The sequence below is a fragment of the Corvus hawaiiensis genome, chromosome 3 (genome assembly GCF_020740725.1).
Source record: "Corvus hawaiiensis isolate bCorHaw1 chromosome 3, bCorHaw1.pri.cur, whole genome shotgun sequence".
Taxonomy (NCBI): Eukaryota; Metazoa; Chordata; class Aves; order Passeriformes; family Corvidae; genus Corvus; species Corvus hawaiiensis.
Window position 1 is genome coordinate 68,399,723 of NC_063215.1, and position 20,602 is coordinate 68,420,324.

Below are 20,602 nucleotides of genomic sequence, written 5' to 3' on the forward strand. Positions count from 1 at the left end.
TGGATCCCTTGGGGCCAATGTTTGGGATTTAGGCTCCTGAGACTAGCAGATTCAGTGTACATAACAATGAGGAGTTGTTTGGGTTTTTTTTTCTAATTTTCCAAGAATCAACAGCTTCTCTTCCAAATAGCTGGAGCTCAGACACTGCTGCTTTGAGTTTTTCTGTAAACCTCAAGGGTCCTGCTTCCATCTGGAAAGTTAAGCACTCAGTTCATCAGGCCCAGAAAATAACTTAGAGAGGGGGAAAATCAGGGAGAGCTATGCAAATCTTTCTGATGCTTTGTGTAATATGGTAAAGTAATCCAAATATCCTACAGACGTCAGAGCAATATTTACTAAAACACTGATGTCTCTCAGGTCCATAGGAAAACAGCTGAGATTCCCTGACATCAGAAGTTATACTGAAAATTATTTTTACCCCAGAATCCTTTAAGATGACTTAAAAAAATCCCTAACAACAGCTGTTTTCTATGAAAAGATATTGTATTTTGGAAAAATTTATTGCTTAATTATCTAATATTGAATCCTCCCAATATGGTTATAGTGGGAGTCAGCAGATGGCACTGTTACTCATAGTGATAAAACTTCTTTTTACAGCTGTGCAAAACTTGCTACGCTTTTGAGTAAGTTCTGCATTGCTGCTCATTTTCTAATGAAATGTCCTTGGCCAAAAAGTAGGCACTGGCTCCCCACCTCACCTTATCAAACCACAGAAAATACTTTAGATAGATCTGGCCTTAGAGAACTATTCAGATTCCCAAGAAAGGGGGTTGTTCACATGCTCTCTGAGTACCTCTGCTGAAAAACAAGGATTAAGTAAAGGGAATAGCGATCCTTGTCAGGGCCTGTCTGCTGGGAAGTTGATGCTTTCAAGGATGCTGGTGCATGAGCCATATGGAGTCCTTCTGGGAGGCTGTGAGCACTAACAGAGAGGGTGAAGGGGGCTGTTGTGGTAGAGCTGAGGCACTTTCGAGGACAGGAAGAAGGCCTTGGAAACAAGAGGAGACTCACCAGCAAGAAAACTGTGGAAGCACTTGAAAACCCGAGGTAGAAACAGAGAGCATTGCAGGGGCAGCAAGACTGGAAGTGTGCCCAAAGGCAAGGCCATGGGGCACTCAGTGATAGTTATTAATTCCCTGGGAAGACTCAGCATCTCTCAGGAGATTGCTGTTCCAATCTGAACTATTTGCCACACTGATCCCATGGATGGAAAGAAACAGTGCATAACACCCAGTAATTTTCTCAGTAACTGCATCTGTCTTCATTAAGGTTGCTTTTTCTCCTATGAGTCTTGTAAAACCTCTGTGAACAAATTCCACTTGTCAATATTTCACTGGTGTTTCTGGATTCTGTTATTAAGATTGTGACATTAGTCACTTCAATCTATCTGTTAATGATGAGCAGGCTCACAGATACAGACACACAGACACTTTTAGTCTCAGAATGACTGTTCGTAAGGTAAAAAGGGTTTTACTATTTGACTGAGACTGCATGATGCATAAATCATCAGCAGGGTCTGTACCTGGTAAGGACAAAAGCTGGATTATAGGCATCTCACTGGTATGTTCCCATCTGGCTTCAATTCTTTTTACATGCAAATCTATAGTGATCCAGGTCCCACCAGAGACCATTTGAAATTCAGCCACAGCTGAGCCAGGTGCAGGGAACTCCAGGTGGGGGCACAAGGAGAGTTAATAGGGCTCCCTCTTCCTCTCCTTTCTCATTTAAAAATAGCCCTCTTGCTGTATTCCTGCTTCTGTCAGTTAATGTCAGCATCCCATCCACAAGATACAATACAGAGTCTCTATGCCCTGTGGAAATTGGGAGAATGCATTCTTTCATCAGTCTTCACAAAGTGCTCACAACTGGGTAAGTTTATAGGCAATTAAGAAACACAGTGTTCTAAAAATAACAGTCTATTTATAGTCTGTTTATAAGCTATTGTGTTGCTACCGTAGTGGTCATAGTTTTCTCTGGCTTGCAAGACGTGTTGTCTGGGGCTTTTTGTATTAAAAAAAGAGTAAATAAGGACTTCTGTAATGGTTGACTGGATTAATGTTATGCTTTAGGCTCTTGGTTTTCTCAAATTCTGCAGCCAAATTGTTTGTCAGTTATAAAATTTACTAAATGAAAGGCACTAAAAATGACTTTTAAAACTGCAGGAGGAGCAGAGGCTATATTCTCAATGTGCTTGCAAAAATCTGTTGCTTGCTTGTGTCATCTGTCCTAGGTTTGCCTGCACTAATCATTATTTGCTCCATCATTGATTAGGGCAGCAGTGGATAATAGGAAAAACTGGTAACATGGACTGAGTTGCAATATACAAAAGGAAAGAAAAACACGAGTGTGTATTGGACTTCTATTTCTATTCATGGGGTTTTGTACCCAAACTAGTCTTTTCTCACACTAGCTTCTCTGTAAAGTTTCCTTTAACTACTGGCTGAATTAATGAGTGAAAACTCCATCCAGGTGATGAAGGAGTGGGAACTGGATTCTAGAGAGATCCCTATTTACAGATTGCTATATTATATGAGGAACACTGCTGTATAACATGCCGAGCATATGTTCAGTAAGAGTGGCAAGGTTGAAGACCTGCTAAAACCATTTGGAAACAAGTCACTTGCATGGCTTCCTTCATAGGCCTTTAGGCAATTATGTATTTAAACGCTCAGCATCTCTACCTTGTAGTTCAATGAACAAAGGGCCACAAAAGAAATCCTTTTAAAATCCTATTCAGTCAATGTCCAGTTCTGGGTTTGTATTCCTATTGAATTTTGGTAGGTTCAATAATTTTAGTTGAAAGAAATGCAGTCCTCCAATGCATAAATGAAGAGGCTGGAGGGGCAGGGGGAAAACACACTTTTTTACACTGAAGTATTATTATAGATAATGATTCTTGTGTAATCATTTGGATGAAAATTGCAAGGTAATAATGCTTAAACCTTTCAGTCTATGTTTTGGAACCAGTTATAAAAAAAAAAAAAGGCAACACCTTATTGTCTAGCAGTCATTTGATATTATGTGGAGTATTATGAACTTGGAGACCACTCTTCTTGTTATGTTTGGTTTTTGGACTTGATTGTTTAGACTTTATAAGGGTTTCATTGATAGAAGCCAGCTCAACTAGTTACTTGGCCTTTTGCTACAGCTGCCTGCTTATACAGCAGTATCTTAGGGAATATCTGCTTGCAGGACAAGAGGAATGGCTGCATTACTTCGGTGAAAAAGTACTCATTTCTGGATTGTCATGTGCTGGGCAATAAAGATTTGGGACAAGTTATTAGCAAGGCTTTGTCTGAGTATGTATCAGATTATTTCTGGGTTAATGTGGATTTTCATGGCCAAAGCCAATTTTCAATTTAAAGGGGAGTTCTTAAACCATCTTGCCTTCTCCTCCCTCCCCACATTTAGAGAGGGAATTACAGAATTGTTTGGGTCAGAAAAAGCTTCTAAGACTATCAAGTCCGACTATTAGCTCATCACTGCCATGTCTACACTAAACCTAAGCACCACATCCTTTTAAGCATCTCCAGGGATGGTGACTCAACCACTACCCTGGGCAGCCTGTTCCAGTGCTTGACAACACTTTTGGTGAAGAAATTTTTCATAATACCCAATCTAAACTCCCCCTGGTGCAGCTCAAGGCCATTTCCTCTTGTCCTATTGCTTATTAGTTGGGAGAAGAGACATAATATGTATAAAAATGATTATTTAAGAGCTCAAGACAAAGCTCTGTGATGCAAGGGGATATAGATGTGAATCCAGTCCTTCAGCTGCAAGGGTTGCCTCTGCACTGAGCAATACCTGCTTGCCTGAGCAGTCTCAGTTAGGAAGTTGAACAGGGCTGATGATTTGGAACTTGGTTTTGCTGTTCTCCACCAATGTCCCTGGATAGCACACTGCAGCTGGCAGGAGCGGAAGTGTCACATATTGCCAGGATGCCTGTTGTCTCCTAGCCAGGGAGTAGTTTCTGGCCAGGCTCTGGGACACCACAGAAATGGTGTATGCAGGTCCCTATGTGAAGTGTGGAGACCTAGGTCTAGGATATGTAAAAGCCAGGGCAAAGCAAGCCCTTTATGGTTCTCCAGAAAGACTATTTTCATCAAAGATGTGCTGACAGAGACATCTGTTTAAGTACTGGTAGCCCTTTTTACAGGCCTGGCATGAGATTTGTCTCCTGTCAACACCTCTGATTGGGATTTCAAAATGTCATTATTTGGAACCAAGCAAAGTAGAGGGCTAGCTCATCCAAGGAGATGGCTCAGGAGCAGCCTTTCTGACTAAATCAGCCAGATCTCTCACAGTGGTATTCTGTAAATTTAGGATAAAGGCAGAGGGCTTCACTCCCATTTCTGTTGGTTTATGATACAGCCCCTTCCCAGGGAAGGTTCGTTCACAGCCATTCTGTTTGGCACAGCCTTGTATTATCAGATTTTTGCAAACCTCAGCCTAAAGCAGGTGGTCCTAAATCACTTCTTTTCTACTGAAATACTCAAGGATTATTTTAAACAAGAGCCTTAGCTTATAGTGTTTTTTATAGGAGAGGCAAGTAGGTGAGCTGTCCCAGGCCATATTTTGCTGCAGTGCTTGGTTCGTCTGTCTGTGTGATTTCAGAACTGCTGATTCATTTCCAGGCTTTGAAACTAGTGACCCCAAACACGGCCCTTTTCTAACCTGAGGAACATTTTTTAATGGTATGTAGACAAATGACATGTTAATGTAAATCATCAGACTTAAGCTAGAGTTAATCTGATTTGCTGCATGGAAGGCAAAACAAGCAAATTCCTTCAAGGCTGTTCCTCCGATTCAGACTCCAGTCAGAGCCTCTTTCTGGAGCTGCCAAAATGTGAGTGGTGGTCAGAAAATAACTGTGCTTCAGCATGGGGAGTGTGTCTGCTTACAGGAGCAATGTCTGACCCATCCTTCCTAAACCAGTGCACAAGGACAGTGCCAGAGCGCTTTCCAGACCTCTCTCCTTCTCCATTAATGCTTTTGAGTTGGGGCATGTGCAGAATTCAGTGAGGCAGAAATATCACCACTTCTTCCTCCCAATACTTGTTCCCTCTGGGGCAGCTTGCTAATGGGGGGTGGGGGGGGAAGGGAGGGTGAGAGTGGCAGGGGAGTGGGGGGCTGGAAATCAAGCCTGTGAGTCATGGAGGGGAAGTTCATTACAGGTCACACAGCTGTGTACCCAGGCTGAAAAGAGCTGCTTGCTTGCTGATGAAACACTCTCTCATCACTTGGGTTAACATGGTAACATAGGATTCTGTAGTTGCACAGGAGATATAGGTAGAGAGGCTGTGTTTCTGAAATCGGATTAGAAACAGGTGTGGGGTGCAGTAAAAGCATGGGATTGGTAAATTGCCTTAGAGGTATGGATATCTGAGCTAGTGCATGTGTGTGGGTTGCTTGCATGAGGAAAGGTTCAGCTAAGAATAAAGAAAATCCTTAGGAGATGTGTCCCTTTGGCTTTGTTTGAATTTCACTGCACTCTAGAACAATGCATAGGGACTCAGCTGCTTCCCTCGGGGATGTGAAGGGTACAGAGCCTACAACTCTGCCTTTAGATATTTCTAATTACAGAGAGATCTTGCAGAATCACCTCTTGGCTTCCTACAGGTGAGCTTCTGGATGGATGCATCAAATGCTTGGTCTAAACACGGCTAAGTATCTGATTAAAAACAACATCTTGGAGAAGAGGAAAAAAAACTCCCAATTAATTAACATCTACTAGGAGTGCTGCTCTTCTAATTGCTAGGCGTGTATATTAGCTACTAGTGAAGCGAGTGCTTGCAGCTAATTGTGATAAATCTGTCTTTGGAAAACAATCAATTAAGGTAATTTACATTTAAGCAAACTAAGACTGGACCTTGGCTCCAGGTATCAAATCTCATTTCCCTATGCTTTTAGGTTGTTGTAATTTAATCCTCCAGGGTATATGTGATTTACCAGGCAAGAACACCTATACCTTTTACTGATATCTAAACTGTTGCTGTAGGGTACGGTTCATACTTTTCTGAAAACAAAATGTGTGCAATATATTCACTTTTGAACAGAAGAATACTTTTTTCACTCTTCCATAACCAGCCATGTTTAAAAGGATGGGAAAATACACAGGAAAAGTAGAGAGGATAAAAGTAGAGAGGTTACTGTTTTGGAGAGAGTATTCCTGCCACATGATTCAGAATTCAAGCTGCTGCTCACTTTGCAATGCAAGTGAAAGTCAAGTACCAGCGTCACTGATGTGAAAGAGGAGACTGGACTGGACTGGATTGAAATATATTGGCAAAAAACTGAGGTGGACTTGTTTAGTTGTCTACCAACATCCCATAATCTTTCTGGGCTTTCCTCCAAGAGATGCATACTGTAAAATAAAGATGGAGCAAGAAAAAAAGGCATGCAGGGTCACTGCCTACAATTTTTAATAATGAAAAATAGTTTGAATGGTCTACTATCCATCTTCCATAGCCTGCAGTTAACTTAGATAGAGCATTAAGTATTTATCTGAGAACTTAAGGGTTCTGCCTGGACAGCATGATGATGCCCTAAAAGGAAATAGTTCTTTTGACATTACTTCACATGAAATTCTTGTGAATCAACTAGGGAAATGTGGTCTTTAAGAAAGTGGGTTGGATGAAAAATTTATTATTTCCAGATAAGCTGCTCTCTGGATGTGGTTATCAATGTTACAGCTTCAAAATTGAAGGAGATATCAAATTGGATTCTTTGTATGAAAGGATGTTTTCTTGTTTTGTTGGTTGGTTTTTACATAGCACAAGGGAATAATATGATCTCAACACTTCAGAAATAGAGCAAAAACCTCTGAGTTCATGGAGCATTTTGCTCAGTGAGCTTTAAGTGCAGCAGCAGAGGTAGAGATCAGGTGCTAGGAAAATAACCCTAACTCAAACAAAGCAACAACCTAAAAGTAAAGGTAATGAGATATATTCTTATACTTCAGAAGCTGAGAAGGTCTTTAAGAACAGATTGGACAAACATTAATCAGAAATGACAAGACTGAAACTGAAGCTGGGCACACATTATGCCACTTCATAAAGTCCTTTCTAACCATCCCTTGCATTGTGCTCTAACTTATGATAAAGCTTGCATTTGCAAAGTACCCCACACATATTGTCTTCATGGAAAGGTTAACTTCTAAATGGCTGAACCAGAAGTGAGGACTTTTTCTCCTAAGAAATTGAAAAATGCTAAATTGATAATGATGTACTGAGTCATTCTTTCCACTGCACCATCAAATTACATGCTTGCATCTGTCAGCCATATGCCATTCCAGTCTTTCCTGTCTTGATTTCATTAATAGCACTGGGCCAAACCAGGCAGAATTCCTGTTTGTGTAGGCAGGTGACCTCTCTCATTAGTATCTTCTTGCTTTCTGTTTTAGTGAGTATAGCCCCAATAATATGACATTTTGAAATCACATACTTCATTAATAGATGCAACTTAGAGTTAGTTCCTAGATGGCAAAAATAAAAATGCCTTCTTTATTTTCAGTTTCCTGCTTCTTGCACCTTACAGGTACCCCATTTTTGCTGTATTCTTCCTGGGTTGCTTGTTCTGTACCTCATCCCATACAGTGGGACTGCAAATCTTAGGAGGAGCTTTGTAATACTGACAATGATTTTGTCTGACATGAATATGAACTGTATGCTTTGTCTGGAAATAATTATGCTACTGAATTGATTCTCTACTGAATTGATGCCTTGACCTCCCTACTCTTATTCCCTTAGAAAACTCTGTGGGACACCTGCGGGAGGCTGTTTTTGTAAGGCTGGATGACAGTTCAGAGATACGGGACGTAATCATTCTCTGGCAGAAAAAAAAATTCAATAGGACTGATATGCTAATAGACCTTTGCTGCTTTAATGAAAAGGTACCTAAATGTCTGCTGCTGTGCCCAGAAAGCTTTTGGAAGATAAAGCCCAGACTCTCTAATACAGATAAGCAACTTGGATATGATTGCAGATATGGGACTGGGGGTGGGAGTTGTTTTGTTTGTAATGGTGAATATCACTCCCCATTTTATCACCTTGCTAAGAAGGCACTGCAGTGGGGTTAATTCCTAAACTTCCTCCCAAATGTTTCTCAAGCTTTTCTCTGTGCCCATAATTATCATCTGGAAACTGTCAGACTGCCTTGTTGTAGTGGTTTGGTCCAAAATACTCATTACTGTTTATCTGCTGTGAGATAAGAATTAGGAGAAATGCAAAACAGGCACCAAACTTGAAAGAATATAAAGAAGTTTATTAACAGACCTAAAAGAAGGAAAAAAAAATTATACCACCTTCAGAACTCTCCTCCTCCCCCCACCTTTCTCCCTTCTCCCACTGACAATGTGAAAAAGACAACCCTTCAGATGTTCAGTCTGTTTACCACTTCCATAATAACCTTGTTCAGTCCATTTAGAAAGAGAAGTCTCTTCTTGCTCATGCTATGAAAACATTATCACAACGAGACAGCCGCCCACTTCCAAATATTGTTCAGTCCATTTAGGAAGAGGAGTCTCTCTGCCTGCATGTGAGTCCTTTCCCCCGACTTGCAGCTTTTCCTACAACTGCTTTCGAGGATCCACTCTTGAAGTTTTCTGGGGTACAATTTTAAGGTTGAGCCGTTCAGAAACAAAAACAGAGGCCCTTCTCCTTCCCTGGGAGCAAAGGGTCTTCATCATCTTCATCTTTAGGACTATCTCTGGGAGCATCTCTAGGAACTGAGGTTTTCTCCTTTCCCATTTGGAGCAAAAGTCCTCATCTGGTTCATTTCTACGGACTGAGGTTTTCTCCTTTCCCGTTTGGAGCAAAAGTCCTCATTTGGTTTATGTCTCCCTGTCCAAACTTCTCATGAAATTACAGCTGCGTCAGCATCTGCCTATCTCAGTGCAGGTGCTTTTGCTTATGAGTTGAACACTCCACCCCCCATATCTTCATGAAATTACAACAGGATACTCTGATATATCATAGCTTCACAACAGAATTTCAGCTTTAAGCATCTCCTCTCTCTCTTCCCTCAGGTTTTCAGCTCTTCACAGCAGTAAAAGGGTTAATCTCACCTCGGCCTTGCAGCTTTGCAGCTGGAATGTTGAATTTTTCTTATCGCAGTGGAGAGGGGGGAGAGCCGAGCTGCTCCGGCTGCCCACGGCAAGGCAGTGGGGGGGGGGTTCCACGGCTGGAACAGGTCCATCGGCTCCAGGATGGCCGTGGCCCGGCCCAGCCTGGCCCAAGCAGGGCCTGGCCGGGCCTGCTGGCCCCCACTCGGGGCCCGCAGTCACCTGTCCCAGCGCCGGAAACGAGAGAGAGCTTGGGGGGGAGTTTGCCTATTCTTAAATGTGGATCACAGAGGTGATCACAACTTTAAGTGGCTTAGAGACTTGTCCATATTCAAACTGGCCAGCTGATAGGTTCTATCAGGTCCCAGAGGAAACTGTAAGCACCCCTTAGCAAGGACGTCCCTTCCGGGACTATGCTTGCTAACCTATGACACTTGTGAAAACCCTTGTGATTCAGGTGGATGGTCAGTAACTGCCCCACTGGTGCTGTGAGCTCTTGGGGATGGACTAGCCACCAGTAGGTTTCTGGTTCTTAAATACTTGGAAGGTACTGGGAAGAGGTAAGAAGGACAAAAATCTTGACATGTACAAGAAGCAAAGTGGTGCACTGCTGCAAAAATTGGGGTGCAATGAGGAAGCTCTCTTTATTTATAACACTGTTCAGAGGTCTAAGTCACGCTACCCTAAGACACGTCCTCCACAGGTGGAAAAAAAGGGTTTGGATCTACTGATGTCATTTATCACAGAGGACTCCAAGTCAGTGGGGTTTTTTTTCCTGTTTATGTTTAAATTGTTTTGTTTACTGAAGGGGCTGCTTTTTCCAAAATTATGGTTTCCCTGACCTGTCTTAATGTTCAACATAGTTCTGTGGTTTTATAGTCTCTTCACATTAACTTTACTGTAAAGTTAATATGATAGAATGACATTGTGCCAGAACCTCTCAACATTTTTTTTTGTTGTTTAAAAAAATATACTCAAATCACAAAACAAACCATGTTGCTCTCAAAAGAAAGAGGATGTTCAATCATTTCAAGACTCATCCAACTGATATGGAGGTCAGTTGTTTTGCTCTAGGAGTATTTTTTGAAAAGACCCAGTCCCCACTTAAAGCAATTTTTTATATCCTTTCTCAATCCTCAGTTTCACCACTGACAGTGTTTTTCCCTGGCATCAAGTTTTTGTCTAAGAGAGATTTACAGTTCTTTCCCAGAACAGAGTAGTTATTTGGCCGTCCTATCTGAGACTTTATTTACATACTGGCTACTTCTGATTTGGGAATCTTTAGGCTCTTTGAGAGGAAATGTTATTATTTTTTTCCCATTTATATCTCAATTTTATTTTTATCTCAGGTTTTATTCATCTTTATCCAGGGCTGTTTTGCCAGGAAGAAAATGTTGACTTTAAATTTCCGTTTGTTGCAGGAATGCACGTAAAAAAACACCCTTAACAACAAATGTCACTTCCTTTGAAATTATACTTCCCAACTGTTGTTTAATTTGCAAAAGGAGTAAAACCTCCAAAGGTAAATATAAAGGTTCATACGCTTACAGCAGAGCTAACAGATTTTGAAATCTGATGTAATGTGGTCAATTCTATTTGAATCAGTTCAATTTCAGCATTTCTACTTAATATAACCAAACTGACAGAAAAATATTTATTTGACTCTTGAGACCATAGATACAATCTTTTGTTTTTCCCACTGACAAACTGCATCTACAAAGAGCTCTCCTGCCTATTTGAGAACAGATGATGCAGAATAGGGTGTAAAGACTGCCCTGAGATTGGCTAGGCTGCCTCTGAATTGGGAAGGTATTGACTGAGGTGTATTCTTCAGCTCTGATGCAGGGGAGAGGAAACAAATAAGCAACATAATCCAAGGTGTTACTGGTAAATGTGCAAAGCAGTACCTCTGGCAGAAAAAGAATTCCCTTGGATTCCCTGCACACAAGGTTAGGAAGAGGCTTTGTGGGGCTATGTTGCTATCTTGACATGAGTCCCTGGACTCCGTTTTAGATACGGACCCACAGTCTTTGAAAGGTCTCAGTGCTCTTCTTGCTGCAGGGAATAGTGAGGGAATGGATTTGCTCAGAGCAGATTGCTCGTGGTACTGGAGCAAGCAACTGGAGAGAGGTCTTGCCTACAGGTGGGATTATATTATTTGTGTATATTGACATATCTTGGAAGAGGATAAACCACTTTTACGCAGGCTAGTGTCACTTGTACAAGTGCCTATAGTGCAATCATTTAGGAGCAAGTCAGTAATTCATACTATTTCTGAGCTACCTCAAAAAGTGTGGATTTTCTGCGTGACTTAGCTAGAATATTTGTATTCAAGTGCTGTGTAAAAGGGCCTTTCATCATGAACAAGTAAATGCCAGACTACATCATGTAAGAATTACAGAAAGTTCAATGCTCATAATGGCCTCATATGCTCATAAACTGAGTTATGTTAATTGGATGGAGTTTCCTAAGAAAAGAGAACAGGAGAGCTGGGAAGAATCTCAGCTGGGCTAGTACTGAGTCAATGTCCAAGTGGCTTCAATAGGTACTGAGATAACTGTGTTGGAAATAAGGGAAAGATTTCTAGCATCCTCTAATGAGATAAGAAAAAATTGTAGCATCTTCACACAGAATCTAAACCAGTTATTTTTTTAAGGAGAAATAAAGTTTTATTGGGATGATTTTTGTCTCATTTTATATCTGGAGACCATATGTACTTCTTTACTTCAACTGTTTAGTGTGGAGTCGGTGGTGTGTGGTGTTATTCCTGAAGTTACTTGATTAGCTTGAACTGAACCCATCTTGCTGTCTTGTGTTCTATTTATGGAAGTACCTATGTTACTGTTTCACTGCAAAGTAGCCAACAGAAATATTAATAGCATAAACACTTCTGTCTCTATGGCAGTCAGGATTTAAGCTGGGTCAAATCTGTCACCAAAACCACTGGAGAATGTAAATCAAAGAAACACACCTTCACTCACCCCCAGCTTCTCACTGGTCTTAAAGGAGTCACACATTCCATGAATGGGATTTCAAGAGGATTGGGGAGGGTGGCAAGGGTACCAGACATCTCCTTTGAATCATTAGATCCTGTAATGCTCAGCTCTAATGAGAGGAAATGTCATGGTCTCCAGCTTGACAGTGCCGGATGGTGAGGTGCTGCGACCTTCCTAAGAGCGTCTCCAAGGCAAAGCCGCTCGGCAGGACCACCACACACACACACACACGTACACGGGCACACACACATGGACAGCTCCTTAAAATAGGTTGATGGCAAAGATGTAGGAAGGGCATTCATATAGAATTCCACGGGAGAAGTTTAATGCAACCACACACGTGAAGGGTTCCAGGGACAAAGACAAAGAACATGAGAAGGTCCAGGTTTATATACGGGAGCAGGGAGAGCATCAGGGACCAATGATCTGAGGGCATGGGGTGGTACACAGGTGGGGCCAGGGTATGGGAACCAATGGGGAAACTCTGAGGGAGGGGCAATGGGGCAAGGGCCAATGGGAGAACAGGGAGTGGAGAACCTTCTAGAGCAGGGAATATAAGGTACAAAGGGGCAGGGACGCCAACAGGCCAACCGGGGAAGCAGAACTGGGATACATTAACATAACATAACAGAGCATCCTGGAGGGAAGCCTTTTCTGTCACCCTAACCTCAGGAGGATCTCTGATCTTAGGGACTGTCCTACCAGTGGACTCTTTTTGTTCCTTGTTCCATAGGCTCACCGGCCTCCGCAGGGAAATGCACCTCAGAGTGCTGAGACTGGTCATGTCTTGTCTTTTTACTACGTACCAGTGACTTACTGTTCACAGCTGTCTCCTGAAGGGGGTGGGAGCTGTACATCCAGCTCTTCCCTGGACACATAAGCTTTGGGCACACAACACATGTGCAGCACATAGTCTCAGTTAAAACTTTTTCCACTTTCTAAGTTACAGAAAAGGGCAAGGCAGAAATACACTCATTTGGATAAGGAAGTAGGCTGCATACATCTATACAGGTTACTAGAGAGTTCTGTATGTGCTACCTCAAATGCAAGGGACAGTAGGAGATTGAAAATTTAGTTAACTGAATAGATATTCATCCTAGAAACATGGCTTCCTAAAATTTCATGTCTATAAAGACTGGAATATTCCTGAAATTTGCCAGCTTTTCTAGCATTTGCACAGGTAACACCAATGAAAAAAATTGGTCTTGTTTCATATACCCATAGCTTCTTCTCCACTGGGGAGGCTGCAGGTTATGAAGTAATGTGGAAAAGAGGAGGATTTTGGGGATTTCAAGAGGAGCATTACATGTGGGAAGGGATTCTGCCCTTAAACTAGTTAAAGAGAAAGACCAAAGTGTTTGAGCAACAGGGCTTGCCAGGATACTAAGGCAGGAAGCTAAGAGAAAAATCTGTGGGATGGAAACTGCAACAGTCTGATGAAATTTGAGTACAGATTTTTGGCAATGGAAGAATATTAACCATCTCCTTCCCACATTCAATTCCCTTGTCCTTTCTTTCCACTCTTTCCTTTGGTGGAAAAGTCCTGTCTTCTCCCTTGATCTCAAACTAGCATGTCCACATGCAAACTGGCCCAGCAAGGGTCCCTGGAACATCTTCGGTTTAAAACTGTGCTCTGTGAGGTTTTGTATGGTGCTATTTGATAGGACCATGATAACAACAGTATAGACCATCACATCCCTATTCCCAGGAACAGTCTCAAGCATTATCTAATTGATGAGGACAGAGAGCAATGGTATTTATTTTCTAAGATTCTTTGCTGGTGTTCCTGGGGAGCTGCAGTGAAATGACAGAAGCTCTACTGATGTTTAGCAACTGAAAATCTGATTGTCAATTGCCAAGCGGAAAATGCAGTGAAATAATTACAAGAACGCCCTCTTTTAAAATCTCTTCATCTGTGACATGCCTGTTTTTGTAGAGATGGTATTCAAATTCATGATACCTCCTTCTTGAAAAGCTGTTGGTTGTGGTAAACAGTATTTATTCTGAAATCCAGATAAGCTGCTGTTCTGGATCTGTAGTTCAGATGTATCTGAATTAATCTGGAAGTGAGTTGCCATGCATATTAATATGACAATAAAAAGAAGACTATAGGTCAGACTAAGGGCTTGGTTTACTATCCTAGCTACTGTAGTGGCCACAAATGGAGGCATGTGGAAAAGAGTAGAAACACTGGTAACCCTGAATATTTTCCCAGCTACAGCTATTATTGTCTTAAGGAATGTTGTAAAATGAACCTTTATCCTTTTGTTTGCTTGGAACCTGACTCCAAATTGCTTTCTTTAATTCCTCATTTATTTTATTGGCAAAGAGGGCAAACTAGTGATGAGTTTTTAACCCATTCATGAATGTCATGATTTTGTACACCTCTACCATAACCCCCTTTTGTCATCTCTTTTGTGACTGAGCTGTCCAATCCTGTATCCTTACTCTTTGTTGCTTTCCACCTCTGAATCTTCCAGACTCCCACAAGAGATGTGGAGACTCCACTCTTTTTCTCATAATACTCATGAACCAAATGAACCGTGGCATCCTGTAGGTCTTATTTTTTTCTCTGTTTATTACCCGATAGTGCCTAAATTCAAGTTTTTAAGCACTGCAAAGAATTGAGCTGGTGTGTTCATGGAGCTTCCTATTACGTTTATATAGATATATCCTGTGTTCCTATTTCTGTCATAGTCTCAAGATACCACTTCTGAGTGGTAATGGTCAGCAAAATGGTAAGGACCATTGTTTATATGTGAAGCTGAAATTGTGCTTTGTCTTCTGTGCATGCTTTATTATCACCTACACTAAATTTCCCCTGCTCCTTTATTGTCCACTCAGCTCCTTGGCCCTGCTGTTTTTCTGTTGGCCCTCATCCTTAATAACTTAATATTAACAAAATAAGAAAACTTTCTCACTGCGTTTCTCACCCTCTCTCAGGTACTTCACAAGGATGGGCATTAGCATAAATTCAGGTAGAACCATTAGTCAGCAAGAAATGACCATTTACCTCCAACTTCAGTTTCTACTCCTTTCACCTGGTTATCTGTATATGCTAGCACATTCCTCCTTCATGCTGTACTTGCTTGTTTTTAGCACTTCAATAAGTTATCCTTTTGGAAATCAAAGTAGACATTTTCAGCTTTATCAGACTTACCTACAGAGTTTCTTGCCCCCTTCAAAATACAGTTTTGCAAGGCATAATTTTTCTTCAAAGCCCTGTTGACTCCTGAACTTGATCATTCAGATGCCTAGTATTTCTGTGGTTTTTTTATTTGAAGTTGCCGTTTCCTTGCCCACTACAGGTCAAGAGGCCTGAAGTTCCCTTGAAACTGTTCATTGAAAATTGGCATCACGTTTTTTGTGGTCCTCTGATACTGATGCAATGAGAGGCTGCACACTATCCTTGGTAATTCAGTTACTTCATCCTTGAGTTCCTTTAAAGCTCCTGGGTGAATACCATCTGGACTTGGCAATTTGTTAAGTTCATTTTGTGAATTTGTTTCATAACTTATTCTACAGTTAGTTCAATTTCAGACAGCTCCTCTGAGTCACTCACTTAAAAAAAAAAAAAAAAAAAAAAAACTCCCTCAAAAGACCCCCACCATTTTTTTTTGTTTTTGTTCTGACATGGGAATCTTCCCAGCTTCTCCCAGAGTGAAAAGCTGTGCAAGAAATGGCGTGTCTTCTCTTCATGCATTCTGCCCTTACATTATTAGCATTTGAATTTGCAATCAATCTATATCTCTGTGCATGTGTTACTTCTATCAATTTTGCTTTGAAGTATTTATGTCTACCTCACTGTGTGTTTAGGTTTTACTCTGTAGGAGTTCATGATCTTTTTTACTCTGTTCATTTGGACACACATCTTCCACTTTCTAAGAGTTGCATCTGTTAAAGTATCAGGTAGTAATATTGAACTCTTTTTGCTCCCTTTCTCAAGGATTTCTCAGTTGATGGCATTTGTTGCCCCCATGCTTTCAATATTGTGGCTTTACACAGTTTTGAGTGTGTGGATGTGATTCTTGTCTTTATGAAGTTTTTTGTTTATTTAGAAAGATGACTGGCTTTCTGCAAGTAATTTTTCTGTTATGAGGAAGAAGAGTTTTCGTTTTTTCAGCTCTGAGTGACTGGGCCAGGGATTCCTTTTTATTTACCTGGAAGCTTATTCTAGGTATCAGCTATAGGTATGCACCCATTTAGATTCTCCATGTGCTCATTGAACATTGTAAAAACAAAAAACCAAAGAAAAACAAACCCCCCCCCCCCCCCCCATATAATACACCCATATATGTATACACATGTATTTTATGTATATATGAAATATACATATGCAAGAATGAAAGGGAATTTGTGTTGTGTTCTGAATCCACAGAAGCACATGGGATGAACTGGCTAATTCTGGATCATTTTTGTGTCTTCATATAATAGAGTTCCCAATGTGCTTGTTCCATAACCTTTTAAATTTTTTTCTGTAAATCTCTCTCATTGGGTTGCAGTGACTGTAATGAACAGTTCAGATAGCTCATAGTTGCTAAGCACCAAGCAGACCTTCAGTAGAAAGGAAAAGATAAGTGTGCAAATTTTAAAATACACAAGAAATTATTTTGATCCCTAACTGCATGACTGCATGACTTGCTTTGAAATTATTTGATTTTGTCATTCTAAAACAGGCAATTAGGAAGAGTAGAGGTCTAACCTGCACTTTGCTTCCTTTGGTTGTATATGGCATGTCTTGGAGCATATCCTTACAGGGATCTTAACATAAAGATAAGGTGACTCAGAGAGGCTTCCTCCTTATAAATTAACAATTTTTATCAGTTACTAAGAAACACAGGCAATATTATCTTCTGGTAGCAGCTCTCTGCATGTGGGCATCCTGAAATACTGACATCATTTGAACCATAAGGGTTCTGTGCAATTACATTTTTAAGGCTGATTAAAACACTAGCAGAGTTGCATATTAGTTTTAAATGTTATTAATAAAAGCAATTAAAACCCTTTCATTGCACATCTGCTTTCCTAATGCTGTGAGTCCAGTTGACTTGTGGGCACATCCTTGTGTACTATACATTATCCTTGTCTTCCTGGGAAAGATGAGAAAAATGCCTAGTAATGAGATAGGTAAAGGAAGACATGCTGCTACCTTCCTAGCAATGACAGATTTTACATCTAATGGTTGGATCCTACTGGCCCACTGCAGTGAGCTTTGAGCCCTGTCTGTGCACTAAAAGTGGTTAGAATGCATCACAAAAAAAAAAATCCAAAAAGGTTCATTTTCCAAAAGCAACTTTTTTTTTTTTTTTTTAAAAATTCAGATTCTGTTGAAAGGCTTAATCTGAGGAAGGTCAAAAGACAATTTGGTTGTGATAAGGTTGAGGCATTTTAGCTCAATTTTATCTAGCAATCTCGTCTCTTACACTCAATGTTAAAAGTTCTATTTTACTGTTTGATCCAGCTTTTAATGCCATGTTGTGCCGTGACCAGAATAGTAGGCAGGGTGTCATGCAGAGGACACCCGCTGCGGGCACCCCTCTGAGAGCAATGCCAAACCAAAGCAAATATGCCTGAGTCCCTCCAGCTACTGCTGTCATCTGAGAAGAAGGAATATGATTGTTCCCTGTAAATACGTCTTGACACAATATGACCAGCACTTCCATGTGCATACACTGTATTATATAATACACTGTGTAGACATTCACAGAAAACTTTGCTATCATTGTCATATTTTCTTTTCCTTGATCAGATGTTGATTTACAAGGACTTTCTGATCTCTTTCAGTAGTGGTAGAATCATAACATTTCTTCTGAGTTCTAATTTTAATACCAGCATAAATGCTATTGCAAGTAATAGTTTATTTTTCAGTGAGGTTGTTTAATTTTGTGTTGCACGCCTTAATGGCTTGCAGCTGTTGATAGACCAGTGAGAAACCACGATGGCATTTTCAGCCTCTCGAATGAGACTTTTAGTGAGGTTAAATTTGCCTGCTCATTTATAAGAAGCACTACATATGGTGAAATAGGATTTATTTTGCCTGAACCTTGTTCGCTGAAACAAGTCTAGGCGAGTTGGCTTGGACATATGTAGCTGATGCAGAGAGGAACATTCTTTCAATTCGTGAGGCCTCCCATGCATGGAGCCTGCCTCCTTTCAGATGTGACAGATTGTCCTGTGGAGCAGGCTTTGTTTTTTCATTGGCTACATATCCAGCTCATAAATGGCTTTAAGATGGGTGCATAAAATCAGAAGTGTAGTTGAAGGATTAGGACTTCAGCAATCCTCTGATAGGATTAATCTATGCAGGTAGGTCAAAAGACCTCTACTTCTTCCATTTGCTAGCCAAGCCATACTATTTGCCCAGGTGTGGGGTGATGCTATACCTTTTTTTTCCTTTGATCTGTGCAAAAACAGTGTTGCCCACTGCTCCCAATATATAATCCACAACAAACTTCCTTATAAACTGCATCTTGTTGTGTCAGCCTTATCAACTGGCAAACAGTTATTACTTGCTGAATATAAAATGTCTACCCATGTTAATATGCCTGGCTTCTTTAAACACATCAGAGCTTTCCTGATGCATGACTGCACCATTTTTCTCTTTCTAAAATGCTAAACTGCTTCTGGAAGAAGGTTCTTCTCTCCAAATGAATGGTATTTCTGAGGCAATAACTTACAGTCTGAGTATTTATTTACTTGGATTACTAGGAAAAACTTTTCTCCCTTAGAAAGCAAAGGACTGGGAGTGTTCAGTGACAAATGGAAAATATGGGAGACACTCCAAACCTTGTATAACCTGAAGCAATCTCTCAAAATGGAGGGGCTGCATCTTGAGAAAAGAGGTCAAAGATGCTTCATATCCTTTTGGAGGCACTCTGGAGATAAAAACAAAAAGTACCTTAGGGAGTCACAGTCTCACCTTGTCTGCCATATAAGCTTCCCATACAAACACATCCTGGTATTGAATGACACTGCAATGTTAGCATTTGATAGTTTGCTTTCACAATTATATTTTTGTCTCCTCTCCTTGTAGTTCTCAAGTTACTTAATGGTTAAATCATTGGTTTATGACTGTTGTTAAATTGCAGCAAATAAGCTTTGAGGTTAAAAGGGAAGGAGACAGAATATATCTAATATTTTTTGTCGCTTACACCTGTTTATGGAGAAATGTGAAAACATTTTCTACCTCTTCCCAGCAAGGATTTCTGTGCTCAAAGTGATTCCTGCTTCCCTCTTGATTTGGCACTAATATGTCCTTTAGGAAGGCCTGTGAACATCTGAAAGATGAAGGAAGTATTCTCCAGCACCTGCCAGCTCTGGAGTTTAGTGCTAGCTGTGGCTTGAAGTGGTAACAGAAGAAAGGAATCATTGACAGAAAATGCTTGCTACTTTGGTTTGTTTTTTTTTTGTTTCCCCCCCCTTCATTTTAATCATCCCAGCTACAGAACAAATGATCATTTCCAAGTAGTTCTGTTGGGTTAGGGCTGGAATGTCTGAGTGTGGTGGCACTGAGGTTAAAAACACCACCACCAAAACCCAAGACACCCTTTCCATCATCTGCTTTTGTACACAGCCATCTCAGAAATTAGGCAAATTAACTGGTGAGAAACCTCAAAAGCAGAAAGCTCAGTGTAAAATGCTGTGAGTTAAATTACTGTGCAGCAGATGATATAATTTCATATACTTGTACTGTCTGCAAGGCATGTCTAGCTAGCAGGATGATTTTTTTTTTAACCAAGTTGCTCTTAATTACAAAGAAAATATTGCTGACAAATTATTACTATTGAGTTTCTGAAAGAGGCATTTTCAGTTGCAAGTGGTAATTATAAAACATAATTATAGTTAATATAAGTTACATGTAAATTAAATTGTATTTCAGTTGCAATTCAAGTCACTCTTTCAAGATTATTACTAAGTGGGAAGAATGAGTCAGACTTGAAAAGAGAATAGATTTCATGATCCAACAACAAAATTCTGAATTATATTTCAAAATTTCAATTTGAGCTAGGTAATTAGTGTCACAAATGCAACACAATTGAGAAGACAGAAAAGGTTTTGTAGGAAAAGCCTTTAATTTTCCATACACTACTTGGTGTATTAGATAGGAATAAAATCTGGCCCATTTAGTAACTTTTCACAAGTTATATGGAGGGTCTTTCTTGAAAAGGGTGAGAAGGATTTGCTGGTCTGAGTCCAGATACAGTATACAGCTAATTAACTTCATAGAACACCCAGCCACAAAATAATTTTTACATCAGCATCTAAAACTGCATTGTATTTAACATGCAAACTGGAAATATGCATTCTGAGGGAAATTAAGAGGCAGGGAAGCAATACACTTTTAGAGTTTTGGGCTCCTTCTCAGTCACTCTAATGAAACAGGAAATAGCGAGTTTTCTGGAGTGAGGCTGATGGGAACATTTCCAGTTTAAGGGTAGAACAAACATATCCCCATCAGCCAGGTACTTTTTTTTCTCCCAGATGTCTTTTCAATTAGAAACTGAAACAACCTCCTTCTTTCTTCTGTCTACAGTTACCTATTGAA

At 40.4% G+C, this 20,602-nt stretch overlaps 1 long non-coding RNA gene across 2 annotated transcripts in view; it reads left to right on the plus strand.

Moving 5' to 3' along the window:
• Positions 1–1,759: 1,759 nt before the first annotated feature.
• The window catches only part of LOC125322341, a 111,095-nt gene continuing 92,252 nt past the window's right edge, over positions 1,760–20,602 (plus strand). For both annotated transcript variants that reach the window (XR_007201960.1, XR_007201961.1), the window contains exon 1: positions 1,760–1,869. This is a non-coding gene — a long non-coding RNA (uncharacterized LOC125322341). The remainder of the gene's footprint in view (positions 1,870–20,602) is intronic.